Raw genomic sequence first — 14,891 nt, 5'->3', positions numbered from 1 at the left:
ACTCCTAATAGGTGCATGGTGTTCACGTTTAATTAATGGCCACTTCAATCATTTTGGAATCAATGAATAGAAATGTCATCAAGGAATTTTTTTAAATAAACAATCAATAGTGATACCTAAATTCAAAAAAAACATATTGATAATATTTTTAAAATATTTCATTGAACATAACAAGTTAGAGCCAGAATAATATACCAAAGACTTAATGATGCATGACACTAATCAATAGGTCCATAGGTGGCGTTGAGCCGGGGCCGGGGCCTTACCTAGTAAAATAATAGAAACACTCTTCTTATTTTGTTCCATAGGTGGCGTTGAGATAGTAAAATAATGGGCTGTAAGGCCCCGGTGATACCTAGTAAAATAATAGAAACGCTTTTCTAGATTTCCAACAATTTTTCACACGAGTTTTCACACGAGGAAAACGCCATCTATGGAACATAATAAGAAGGGAAGAGGGAGGACAAATGTACGGTTGTTAATAACAAAAGACCATTCCTAGACAAAATCCAACGATAAATAAGGAAACCCTAACCGCATTTCATCGTTTTTAAGGAGTGATATCCTAGTTCTCCGACATCTTAATAAAAACGCTCGGCAACGCTATCCTAAAAACAGACGGTTATCTTCATATAGTAAACAATTATCTTCATCTTCTCTGTCCGGATCTTGATTTCTTTTAAGATCTGGGTAGATTAGCGTATCCTATATCATATGTAAGTAAATAAATTGCATTTCAGCAATGCATATTATGTTTTTCTGTTTATATTTTCTAATAAATATGGTAAATTGTTGCCATTGTTATTTTCTACGCACTCTCGAAGTGGTTTGTGATGGCCTTAAGGGTATTTGTTGTTGGTGCATTAATGCTTGGAAGGAATCATCGATCCCCAATCAACTGCATCATCTGTTACCATATTCGGATATTATGCATGGAAATATTCTCGTAGTTGCTGATCTATTTTTAGAAGATAGTTATTCATGGAATGAAAATCTTCTCCAAGATTTATTCTCTCAAAATCGGTTAAGAGTGATTCTGGGTATTTATATGAATGGTAAAGATGAAAATAATTCCTTAATCTGGACCCGACCAGTTAATAGAAAATACTCAACCAAATCTTGTTATAAGATACATGCAGAAAATATTCAGATTTCTTCTTCTCTTAATGAATTCTTATGGAGAAAGTTTTGGTCATTTACTTTCATTTCGCCTAAGATTATGTTGTTTATGTGGAAAGTACTCCATAATGGCTTACCAGTTAAGCATATCATGAAAAGATTCAATACTCATATTGAATCTATTTGTGTGTTGTGTAAGCAAGATGTCCATGAAGAAACAATTGAACATATGTTCTTCAATTGTCCTTGGGCTAAAAGAGTATTCATGTATTCTACTTTGGAGTTTTGGATGCAAATGGAAGTGAATAATCCTAGAACTATTATCTTGAAATGGATTGGTGATCAAGAAATTCACAAATTTCATTATGGTGCGTATATTTTATGGAATTTGTGGAAGATGAGGAATGGTGTAGTTTTCTCTAATGTTTCATTTTCTGCAGGATCAGTGCTTAAAAAACAGTTATGGATTTCAGTTTTTGCCATCTTGCAATATCATGGAACATAGGGGATAATCGGCCTAATATCATCTATCAGTATTGGAATCCTCCGGAATTTGTCTACTGCAAGACTAACGTTGATGCAGTATTCATCCCAAATCAAGTTGATGCAAGGGAAATCACGTAGAATCATTTGGGTTTGTTTGAAGGTTGTGGTACAACTACTGTTGATGCAACTTCGAAAGTTACGTCAGAGATAAAGGTTGTCATTCTTGGTTTGGTGTTGTCTAAGAGATTGAACCTAACAAAGATCATTGTGGAGGGAGATGCTTCATAAGCAAGTGAAATACTGTGGACAGCAAAATCTTTGATTCTCAGGATTAAAGTAGAATGGGTTGGTGGGACTATGTTTCTCCACCCATATGTATCTCTTCAAACCTCAATTTAATGAGGTAGTCTTAATAAAGCTTAGGGATACTCGATCCCTTTATCCTTCAAAAAAAAAAGATATCCTAGTTCTCCATTAGTTTACGAAGAAGAGCCTACCGCCGTTACAGGTTAGGGTTTCTGTTTTATCCTCTACTTATCTTCTGTGATAACGCACGTTCAAGATCATGATTTTTAGTTTTTCTCGTTTTGTAAAATTCAGCATGAAGGCCATGCTTAGTAATTCTATGATCGTGAGTTTTTTTTTATTGAACTATTGCTTGAATCTGATTTTCCTGTTAATTACTAATTATCTTAGATCTGTGAATTTGTTATTTTTATGGATGTCAACTTCCTCGTAACAGTTATGATGGATATAAGTTCATGGGTGTTTGATTCGGTTACATGATAATATGCTTCCCATGATTTTTTCCGGAAAAAAGAAGTTATTGTCTGATTGTGAGTACTATTTTTGAGTAAGTGCTTGAATCGAATGTTCATAGATCTGTGATTTGATATTTTATGGATGTGAATGTCAACTCCCTCATAACCGTTATCATGAATATATGTCCATGATTATTGGTGTTCAGTTCGATTACATTTTTTTTTGAAAGGTTCACCAATTTTATTTAATAGAGGAAACTTGAGGTTACATTTCTAGGATATTTAGTTCCAATCCTATCATTAAAAACAATGTCTTGGATGAAGGATGGGCATGTGAATTCCCAGCTGTTTGTTGTTGTCGTTGACGTGCTCTGTATTTGGTTGGATACTGCTTTGTTTGCCAGTCCATCAGCAGCCTGATCTGCTTCTCTCTAAGTGTGTGTGATTTTGTAGTACGGAATTTCACTTAGGAGCGAGTTGATTTCTGCTAGCATATTGTTTAGGTACCATGGTGTTGGTTCCTTTTTTTGTATTAGATATAGCAGTGATTATGAATCAACTTCAAACCAGATTCTCTGCCATTGGTTTTGAGTAGATATCCTTGTCGCCAGTAGTAAACCCCATGTTTCTGCCTGGATTGATGTTGTTATCCCGAGTGGTGCCGCCATTGCCTTGAGTAGATTCCCGTCACAGTTCGATTACATGTTAATATGTTCCCCTGATTTTCCCATGAAAAAGATAATTCTCTGGATGAGTAACTTATTTTTATTTTATTTTTGAATAATTGGTTGCGTCTAGTTTCGTATTAATTACCACCAGTTGTTGTAGATCTGTGATTGTTGATAATGTTGATATATTCATATGTTGCACATCTGTATTGGATTCTGTAGGTACAATGTTTAATTTATCTGTAGAAAAAATGACATCCTCAGAACCAGTTTCTAGGCCACCAATCACTCCACAGGGGCCTTATGATCTTCAAGCAACGTTTGTTTGTTCTATTAAATTATCTGCCAAAAATCTGTATAAACTGTTAAAGAAAAAAGCTCCTCCCAAAATGGATATAGTGAATTTTTACTTATCGAACAGCAGAGTAAACATTTGCTCTGCAGTAAGTTTGTCATCGGCTAAGAAAGTACATCTTTTATTTTGTTTTATTACTATAATTCCATATTTGTTTGTTGGTACTTTTCTGGTTTCATCTAAAGTTGTGTTTTTTTTTCCTCCTCTCTTAATAGCACATCACTGTTATAGTGCCAACCAATAAACCTATATCCTTTGGGGTTTCTCCTGGTGAATTAGGGTTTTGCATGAGGATGATGATACCAGGCAGGGAGATTCATCGGATTGTTCTTACTTATAAAGCGGAGGAGGGGTTGCTTCTCCTTGCGTAAGATATATATAGCCTCATTCCTCTTTTTTGATAATTCCTGTTAGAGATGCTTTATGATTTGTTAGTTTTCAGTTTTCCACCTGTTAGAGATCCTTCTAATAACAGCTTTTGTGATAATACCTGTTAGAGGTGCTTCTTGATTTCCTAGTTTTCAGTTTGACACCTGTTAGAAATCCTTTTGCCGCTTTTTTGATAATACCTGTTAGAGATGCTTCATGATTTGCTAGTTGGGAAAAATATGATTTGTTCATTTTTAAGGTGGTCCCATGTCTATTTGATCCTTTCAGAAATCACCTTTTCCATTTGGTCCATAATTATTAAAATGTCTAAAGTACCCCTTCCCTCTCTTATTTTTTCCCCTCACGTGAATGGTTTCTCTCTCTTGTTTATTTTCTCTACTAATTTCTCTCTCCTTCTAACCTTAATATTTAAAAGTTTAAAAATTAAATATCTCTCAAAATATATGTCAAAAATTAATATTATATATTTGGAAAGCCCTCGACGATAGCTTTCCAACGAGTACCATTGTCGCTATGTTTCAGAGCTTTTAATATTTTTTTCGGTATAATAGTAGTTCATTCTTAGAATGAACACTATTTTATAACATGGTAGTTCATTCTAGTTCTAGCAGTTCATTTCGTAGAATGAACTCGTATACACTAGCAATTTATTTTGTAGAATAAACTCATAGTAATTGTTCAATTTGAAGAATGAAGTCGCAATGGTAGTTCATTATTATAGTTCATATTGAAGAATGAACTCGTGATAGATGTTCTTAATTTCGAATGAACTCATAATAGTTGTTCATATTGTAGGATTGATAATTCATGTTGTAAAACGAACTTGTAATAGTAATTAAAAATGGTAGTTCATATTGTAGAATGAACTCATAATAGTTGTTCATCATGGTAGTTCATTTTATAAAATGAACTCGTAAACGGTAGTTCATATTGTAGAATGAACCCGTGATAGGTGTTCATATTGTATAATGAACTCGTAATAATAGTTCATTATACCACTTCATTTTGTAGAATGAAGTCGTATGGTAGTTCATTTTGTAGAATGAACTCGTATGTTATTTAATCCAAAGAGTTCACTTTTTGGAATGAACTAACTAGCATGATAGTTCATTAAAGTAGTTGATTTTATAGAATGAACTTGTATAATAGTTCATTAAAATAGTTCATTTTGTAGAATGAACGTATAATAGTTTATTTTATACCTAAAAAATAACGCAAAAATTAAAAGCTCTGAAACATAGCGACAATGGTACTCGTTGGAAAGCTATCGTCGAGGGCTTTCCGAATATATAAAATTTATCATTTTTGGACATATGGTTCAAAAGATATTTAAATTTTAAGTTTTTATTTATTTATTTTTATTAAGAGAGAGAAAAAACAAAGGTGTGACATCACCTCATTATTAAACTATTATTTTCTAGGACCAAACAATAATATAAGGGTATTTCTGCCACTACAAGATGAAATTTACATCATCCATGACATCACTCTAGAACCAAACTATAATTTTTAAGATCAAACTATAATATATTTTTCTAAAAAACACTAAACAGACAGTTGACTGAATCAACTGGACCAAACTCATCCTAATATATTATTTCTAGGACCATATGGTATTTCCTACTTGCTAGTTTTCAGTTTGCCACCTGTTAGAAATCCTTTTGCCACATGTTAGAGATCCTTCTAATCAGAGCTTTTTTGATAATGCCTGTTAGAGATGCTTCATGATTTGCTAGTTTTCAGTTAGCCACCTGTTAGAGATCCTTTTGCCACCGATTAGAGACCATTCTAATCGGAGATCCGGTAGGGATGCTCTTTTTCTATAGCCCTGGATGGGCGCCAGATCATGTGATGTATTTGTCCCAGCTTTTGGTGTCTTAAACCACAGTGGGGACTGGTCCAGATTGGGACAAGACGTGTCACAATTTCACAATTTAAACGGTTGAGAGGGGAATGATTCTAGAATTGGGATTGGTAATGGGGTGTTTAAGGGAATGATCGAAGGTTTGGATTAATTGTCCCAAATTTGGCCCATGTTAGTTCCAAGTTTTAGAATTTTCAGTCTTAACAGCTTCATGTATTCCGACTTATTATTTTTTTAATCCACAAACAGGGATGGCCAAAGGAAAGTGTGCTTAAGAACAGTCCCTTATACCAAAAAAGAAAAGGCGTCCAAGTTCCCTCCTTCCAAAAAAAAGGGACGGCGTCCATCGAAACAGTCCCTTGTACCAAAGAAGAAAATAAGCTAGACACTACACCAGGAAAAGGGAAGGCGTGCTTAGTCCCTTGTTCCAAAAAAAGGGAAGGAGTTTTTAGTCCCTTGTTCCCAAAAAGGGAAGGTTTCCATCGAAACAATCCCTTGTACCAAAGAAGGAAATAAGCTAGACACATTAGGAGAAGGAAAGGCGTTCAAAGTCCCTTGTTCCATAAAAGGAAAGGCGTCTGTCAATACAATCCCTTGACTGGACCACTCATCTGGATGAGGAATCTTGATTGGACAACTCATCTGGATGTGGAATGCTGATTCCTCGTAGAAGTTAAATTATTTTTATTGGCAGGCTTCCTTTTTTATCTGGGTTAAACATGGTATCATATTTGCAATTTTATGTATCAATGGTGACAGTAGTCTCATCTGTTGAAAACTTCTCTTTGTGATGTATTTTTGCTATTTCGTTTCTTGAGGTAAAATTTATCTTCTGAAATATTTAATACAATTTTATTTTATTTTGAAAATAACCAAGATATATTACTGAAAGAAGAGACTAATCTACAAATTCAGGCTCATATGGCACTAACTCAGGTTGAGTTGTCCGTATGTTGACATATGTGTGATTAGTAGGGGTGAGCATTTGGCTCGTAATCCGCGGATTTAACCGGGAACAACCGTTCATCTGCGGATGAATTCCCGAGGGTTGGATGTGGATGGAGTTTTCGAAATCCAACGGATAACGGATCGGGCCCGGATGGAATCTTGAAAATCCGTTGGACATCCATATCCGTTAAAGTAATGGCATTTATATAGTTCTAGAAAATACTATGGATCATTTATGAATTCTTAAGATGTTTGTTTGGGGTGTTGTACATGGCATTTTTATATTTGTATACATATATAGGATATGTAGGTTTTATAAGCAGTCATTTGTGTAAGCTTTATTTTTTTTTACTATAAATTTTAACTAAAACAAATACATTGCATTATCCGCATTCAATTCGTCCATCCGTGCATCCATTTGATGGAAATCCGTTGGATATGGATTCGTATTGCAATGGATTGGATGCGGATGAGGCGAAAACCGGTCCATACCGGCCCATGCTGCCGCTTCCTGAAGAGGTACATAAATAACGTTCATATTACATAATTCATAAGCTTTGACAGTGTCAAAAGCTATTGCTGGAAATAAAAAAGATGGAGTTTCAGCAAAAAAAGTTGATTGTTGTGGAGATTTTCTTCCTTCCTTAGCTAGCCCATCTGCAACTATGTTAGCTTTTCGATCCACATAATGAAAGCCTCCAAAACAGGATAGATTCTGAGCTATCTTCTTAACTTCATCTAAGATTGCTTCACATTGCCACTTGATTGAGTTTGGTTTGCCTTGTAAGTAATTGATGGTGTTTTGATTGTCACCCTCAATGGACAAATTAGTCAGATTGTTTGTGGAGGCCCATGTTGGCGTCTGTAGCAAAGCTACAGCTTCAGCTTCTTCTGTTGATGCTGACCTGCACTTGCCTATCCTTGCACCTTTGAATGTGCATGTCCAATTGCGCAAGACAAAACCAAAACTTGCATTAGTATTTGCAGATTACCAGGATGCGTCACAGTTTGATTTATAGAAATTTGTAGCTGAGAAAGTCCAACAGGTTTGAACATAAGCTTTGGTGATGCTCTGTAATGTTCCTAACAATTGTGATGGATGCCAATAGTTATAGTGTCTTGCAATATCTATAGCTAGCTGATTTGGAGTTCTGTTTTTGTTTTCAAAGACTCTAAGACAACGCTTCTTTCCAAATGAACCAGCATTTGGTTGCAGCTAATTCCATAGAGATTGAATTGCTATCACCTTCCAACCAATGGTTATACATATCAAAGAAAGAGATATTCATGTAAGAAGGGTTAGAGAATACTCTCTGACAAGGCATTGGATGTAGTCGCCAAACTGTTGTTGCATATTCACATTCGAAAAATAAATGGAAGGTTGTTTCTTCCTATTGCTTGCAAAAAACACACTTCCTCTCTTCTTCTAATGTTATTCCAAGTTTAATTTTTGTAGGTAGTATATCTTGTAAGCACTTCCAGATGAACAACTTGATTCTCTGTGAAGTATTCATACTCCATAGTTGTTCCAAAAAAAAATTAGTTTTAATGGGAGTAGAGTCAGTTTGATTGTGAAGCTTAGCATATAATGATTTCACAGTGAAATCTCCATTGTTTGTGAGAAACCATCTGAGTTTGTATTTCTTCAAGATACCCCTATCTGTTAAGTATAACTTTATGTTACTGATTTCATTGACTAGAGGAGAGTCAAACATAGAATGTAGTAGAGTTGTATTCTACTTCTTAGTTTCACAGTCAATTAACTGTGAAACAAGTGTTATATTGGAATGATCATTGTGAATAGAATTCACTAGAGGTTCTGTTCTATTGGGAAGCCATTTATCCTCTCAAATATTTATGGAAGTGTCGTCGCCAACCTCCAAAATGATGTGTTTTTTGATGTGTTCAATTCCTTGTAGAATGTATTTTCAAATCCAGTAAGGTTGTGATTTCTTCTTTTATAGTAGAGCTCCAGTTTTTCTGAAGTATTTTCCTTTAAGAATTTTTTCCCATAAGTCATCAGGATGACTCACCAGCCTCCAAGCAATTCTGTTGATCGTTGCTTGGTTTACTTTGTTAGCTTCCTTAAATCCTAATCCTCCCTGATTAACAGGTTTACACAGCAAATCAAAAGATTTAATTTATATACCCTTTGAATTGGTGTGTTTTCCCCACCAGAAATCCCTCTGGATATCATTTTGTTAATCTTCTTTGGCAGCACAAAGCATCCCATACTAAAAATGGGCATGCTGGAGAGCATAGACTTGTTTAGCACCATTTTACCGGGTTGAGACAAAAAATTTCCTAACCAAGTTTTTATTCTTAATTCTAGTTTTTCGATTATGAAATCAAAAGTTTTTAACTTAGACTTGTCTATGAATAATGGTGCACCTAGGTGAGTGTCTTTGATATTGATTTTTTTTATTTTCAGCATTCTAGATATAATACCTTGGTGTTTGTTGTGCACTGTTTTACTAAAGAATAGACCTAATTTAGAGAGGTTTATTACTTGTCCTGAGGCTAAACTGAACATGTTGATTGCATCCAACAAGTTCTGACAGCTACCTAAGTTAGCTTTAGTAAATAAGAGCAGATCATCGGCGAAGAATAAGTGTGAGATAGGTGGTGATTTTGGTGTTAGCTTAATTCCTTGAACTTTTTTAACAGTTTCAAGATGGCAGAGTAATCGTGAAAGGACCTCCATGCACAGGATGAAGAGATAGGGGGATAAAGGATCCCCCTGTCTAATACCTCTTGAAGGTTTGAACTCCTTACAAGGTATTCCATTCAATAGAACAGCAATGTTGGAAGAGGATATGCATTGAAATATTAATTCACACCAATCTTTGGAAAAGCCAAAGGCAGTTAAAGTTTTAATCAGAAAACTCCAATTGACCCTGTCGAAAGCTTTCGACATATCTATTTTTCATTCTATGTTGCCTATCTTTTTTTTACTTTTCTTCATTGAATGGACAACTTCATGTGAAACTATAATATTATCGGAGATTTTCCTAAATGTACTAGATTTTTCCTAAATCTTAGCAAGATTTAGCAATCCTGCTGTGATGTTCTTCTTATTGGGCACATGTTGATGCTTCCAAAATTCCTACTAGGCACATGTTGATGCTGTGAGGTTACTGAGGATGGTCTTGCTCTTTTCATTTCAAATTCAGCTGAGGATGGTCCTGCTCTTTTCATTTCAAATTCAGCTCAGGCGGTTTATCTTGATTTTTCTCCTCAAATCGTTGAGAGAGAGTAAAAACTGATTTGAGGAGAGCGAAAATTGTTGTTGATCCAACAATTTTCTCTAACTCGGACTAAAATACCCTTATTCACATACATCAAATTCGCCTATAATCAAATCAGAAACACCATCAAAGCTTAATCGAAGTCAATTCTTTTTCTTCCTTATCTTCCTTTATTGTTGAACCCAAGGACGACAACTAAACACAGTCTGAGATTCAATCGATTAATCCACACTTTTCTCTCTAAAATAATTGAGATCGAATTAGAGAATGGAGTTGAGGTAAATCCAAGGACGACAACTGAACACAACCTCAACTAATCCACACTTTCTCTTTCTAAAGCAATGGAGTATACATTTTTTACTATGGTTAAACTTTTAACTCTGTTAAACTATCGAGTTTTCAAGCTTCGCTGATTCTCTTTTTTGATCGGCATGTTTTTAGTTCTTGATGATAGAATGAAATTTCCATTTCTGATGGATTTTCCTTTGTATTAACTTTGAGATTAATTAGGTTAAAATAGATAGGATGAATCGGTATCTGCAGTCGTGCAGATCCAAAAAAGAATGATGTTTTTGGTCCGAAAAAATATAAAGCTTGACTCACTTGAAGAATCGACCTTGTTAGTGACTCGACGATGATTTTCGCTCTCCTCATATCACTCTTTGCTCTCCCTCTAACAAAATCTTTATCTTTGTCTATCCAAACTGCTTCCACACATTTATCTTATGATTATTCTTAACATGAATTTTGTAGATTTCTACATCATTTGTTTCCTTTGGGGTTAACATTTGTTTTCTTTGGGGTGTTGTTCTTCCCAAGTTTGATTCAATTGGATTTCTTTGGGATTTGTTCTTCCTAAGTTTGATTCCATTGTTATACCAAAATTGTATGTAAATGACTACGAATTTATATTGATAATTGTAGAGGTGATCTTCGCTTTAAAGTTCTATTACATCTTTATTTCCATATAAACCATATATTTGCCAAAACTAGTTCCAATGAAATTGCAGTACTGGGTTGATGGCCCAAACACGTTTAGCAAAGGAGCAGCGGTAGAATAAATGCTTTAGTTCATTATCATCACATCCAAAAGGACTGTTAGAGCACTGCTCGGTCGAACTCGCAAGCGTTGCTATCTCAAGCTTGTTTTTCAAGTTTAGTTGATCAAAGCTATATACTTGATTTCTAGTCTACGTATAGCTACGTCTCGGATTAGGATAGAAGTGTGTAGTTGAGCTTTAGACTTTACTATGTTCACCAATTAAAGAAGAAGATCTACTGAAGAGCTTGGAGGATCTTTGAAAAAGCGGGGGTCTAACAACCAGCCCAAACTTTTCGGTTAGTAATATGTATGGACAAACTCCAATACAATTTATAAGTGAATCGACTAGACAGTCAGACTTCTAACTTGACAAAAAGTGTATCAAAGAGTTTGTATCTCTGTTTTACAAACTAATCAGCAAATCGAACAGACAAAGTCTGTGAGCCTGATTATTAGGTAAAACGACTTGAACGGTACCAAAGACCAATGTTCAAGTGCTAATCAATTCTATCGACAGCCAAAGGTTGGATTGATTAGTCTTACACACAACCTATGATATTTCAATTATATTACGAAATATAATGCGGAATAGAAATAACACAGACACCATAATTTTGTTAACGAGGAAACCGCAAATGCAGAAAAACCACGGGACTTAGTCCAGATTGAACACCACACTGTATTAAGCCGCGACAGACACTAGCCTACTACAAGATAGCTGGAATGTAGTTGAGCCCTAACCAATATCACGTTGATCAAGGTACAGTCGCGTTCCCTTACGCCTCTTGAACCACGCCATATTCTGCGCACTTGATTCCCTTAGTTGATCTCACCCACAACCAAGAGTTGCTTCAACCCAAAGAAGAAGACTTTATAAACAAATCTGTATCACACAGAAAAGTCTGATATAGATAAATCTGCCTCCCACAGATATACCTATGATTTTTGTTTTGTCTTTTGATAAATCAAGGTGAATAGGAACCAATACGTACATCAGACTTATATTCCCGAAGAACAACCTAGTAATATCAATCACCTCACAATAATATTAATCGTATGGTAGCGAAACAAGATATTTTGGAATCACAAACGATGAGACGAAGTTGTTTGTGATTTATTTTTATCTTGCCTATCGGGGATATAAAACCTCGATCAAATCTTGGATAAGATAGTACTCGACATGATAGATACAACAAGATCAGAACAAGCAACTACAGAGAAAATAGTTGGGTCTGGCTTCACAATCCCAATGAAGTCTTTGAGACGTTAACCTACAGGGTTTTGGGAAAACCCTAAGGTTAAAGGAGAATAGACTCTAGTCGTAACTAGTAGCACACAAGAGATGTGGGGATTAGGTTTCCCAGTTGCTAGAGTTCTCGCTTATATAGTTTTCAAACCAGGGTTTCAATCTAAGTTACTTTGGTAATAATCCATTCAATATTCACCATTAGATGAAAACCTGATTAAAACCCAAGCCAATATTCAAGGATCGTTTAATCAACTTGGTTTGATACACACAATTGAAATGTACCCTCATTTAGGTTTGGGTAACCTTACCCAAACGTGTACACCTTGTTGGTTCATCCATAGTCAACCAAAGTTAACCGCATGAGCACTTTCTTTTCAACCATATCCATCTCTACCCATACTAGCTCAAATGACTCAAATGAAACTAGTTCTTTGGAGATGATTCAATTGCTATATCTCATAGAAATATACAAGACACAGTTGAACTATAATCGGTTTTGTTTGATTCACATAAATCAACCAAGAACAATTATAGCCACGGTTTGCAAGTAATTGCATCCCTTATAATTTATTGAATAGTTCATGTTATAAAACCGAAATAATACAAGGATTCATTCTATGTTCCATCACAATTTGCACCATGACAAACAATAGACATAATCCTTGAAAACAAAAGATTTTAACCTATCTTACATCAATAATTGAGAATAGAGGCTTAACTTCTGTATTTGTCAAAAGTTCATTCATTCTTTTATCAATATAAGAATATCGACTTATGAAAGACTTTACTTTTGACAATATATGGGACAATCATAGTTCACGGACGCAAACACACATATCCCATAAACAATTGCAATATATAAAACCATAAAGATTAATACTGCAAAAATCATCTTCCAAACCATATATAATTTAAACCAATAAATCTAAAAACATGAAGATGAAAATATTGGACATAGCTATGTGTAATCACAATAATGGCTATTCCAAACTCTAGTTATTCTTCTAAAAAAACAAGAAAAAATAGAAGATTTACTAGGTAAAACTAAATCAGAAAGAGACTTTAATGTCAATGTCGAACACGAACTGAAGTCATATAAACGGTTCTGGATCTTCATGAGTCTTGAGATCGTTGAAATTGTGATCGAAAACATCTACTGCATCTTTAAAAAAGATATCTTCTTTGAAAAGATCCTTAATTTGTGCTTTTATGAGACCAATGTCAGATGTAACCTTTTCCAACTCAGTTCTTAACACATCAAGACTTTTCAAGGTATCAACAAGCTGCAGTTTTTCTTCCTTGTAGTATTTAAGAAAGTCATGAACCACTTCACCAGAGATCATCTCCTCATTCTCAACATCCTCATGTGTATAGGCAAAGTAACATGAGGCATTGGGATTATCATCGTTAACAAGAGTTCTTTTCTTCTTCCCTTTGGACTCAAAACCAATACCTTTAGCAAGAAAGCCTCTAGCAAAACCACACATTCGTGAAGAGGAAGAAATTCTTGACAAATCACACAAACCCAGAGTATGCAAACGTAACTCACGGATTTGGTATTTAAAGGTTTCTTAGGGAAAAGATTTTTAGGGTTTGAAGTTGTTGACTCGTGGTGGTAACATGCGTACACATCCGACTACAACAAGACCCACAAGGAATAAAACGAAGAAAAAAAACTTTTTGCTACAAGACTTTGTAAATGACTCAATAAATTTCATAACTAATAGTGAAGAAATTTAGAGCATATGTGTAGCAGATCTCCTAATTGCAATTAGTCATGCAATAAAAAGAGAGAGACGAAAATAGACACTACAAATACCATTTTAGGCAATATTGTTTGCAGACACTAGTTTAGCTATAAACGATAAGAAGATAGCTCAACAAAGAAGAACACAAAAATGCCATAGTATACCTTATTCTTACACATCTTGCTCAACAGGGTTTTTATGAGCAAGTTCTTAATCCTTGTGATTAATTAGCACAAGTATGAGCTTTGAGCTCATTGAAAGAACTATGTTTATGATCGGGTCTCTTTTTCATTCTGAATCTAGAGAGATATCCCTTTTGATGTGAGAAATTATCATAGAACTTACTGTCATCAAAGTACGAGACATAGTTAGAGTTCTTACCCGAAGAATTTTGACTTGAAGAGGATGACATCCTGTCGACAATTTCTTTATACCATTTAATTATCTCCATCAGGTCATTTCTCATATCATCAATTTTCCTCCTTTCTCCTGGAATTTCATTCACATCAAGGGTGATGTTGTTTCCAGAGGAAATGACTTGATCTTTCATTTGAAGATTCTTGTTAAGACTTCTATTCTGCTTTCGGACATTTGAGGAACTCACTGAACTGACCTTCCTGGTAACATACACAGGGTGTCAGTTACACCTTTAAGAATTAAGTCTAAGGTGTGTTGAAGTTGAACCAAGGAGGTTTTATTCAACCTAGAGTTTCTCTTTTGCTTAGCAGAGCCTCTTATATCGCAGAAGAGGCATATTTTCTGATCACATGAGTGATTAGACGAAGTTGTCTTAACTACCTTATTAGGAGATTTCTTCCTTCCATGTGATGTGGAACATCCTTGATCAAGGTGAAATTCAGACACATCCTTTCCGATATGAAGGTATTCCGATTTTACTTCTGGAGCTGTAACGTTTTTCATTGTAGCAAAAGTACTTGGTATATTGGACTGCTTAGAGCATCCTTGAATAGAGAGTTTCTTCAAGCGATGTTCTATTTCCGCGACATCCTTTG

The 14,891-nt window shown here is 35.0% G+C and overlaps 1 long non-coding RNA gene across 1 annotated transcript; it reads left to right on the top strand.

Moving 5' to 3' along the window:
* The first annotated feature begins 632 nt into the window (after positions 1-632).
* Positions 633-2,256, top strand: LOC113330209. The gene is made up of 2 exons (XR_003350112.1): positions 633-1,487; positions 1,560-2,256. It is a non-coding gene; the product is annotated as an uncharacterized LOC113330209 (long non-coding RNA).
* Positions 2,257-14,891: the final 12,635 nt, after the last annotated feature.

Source organism: Papaver somniferum, chromosome 1 (assembly GCF_003573695.1).
Source record: "Papaver somniferum cultivar HN1 chromosome 1, ASM357369v1, whole genome shotgun sequence".
NCBI classification, from domain to species: Eukaryota; Viridiplantae; Streptophyta; class Magnoliopsida; order Ranunculales; family Papaveraceae; genus Papaver; species Papaver somniferum.
Note: the sequence above shows the minus strand (reverse complement) of the source record. Positions and strands in the feature narration are given on the sequence as shown.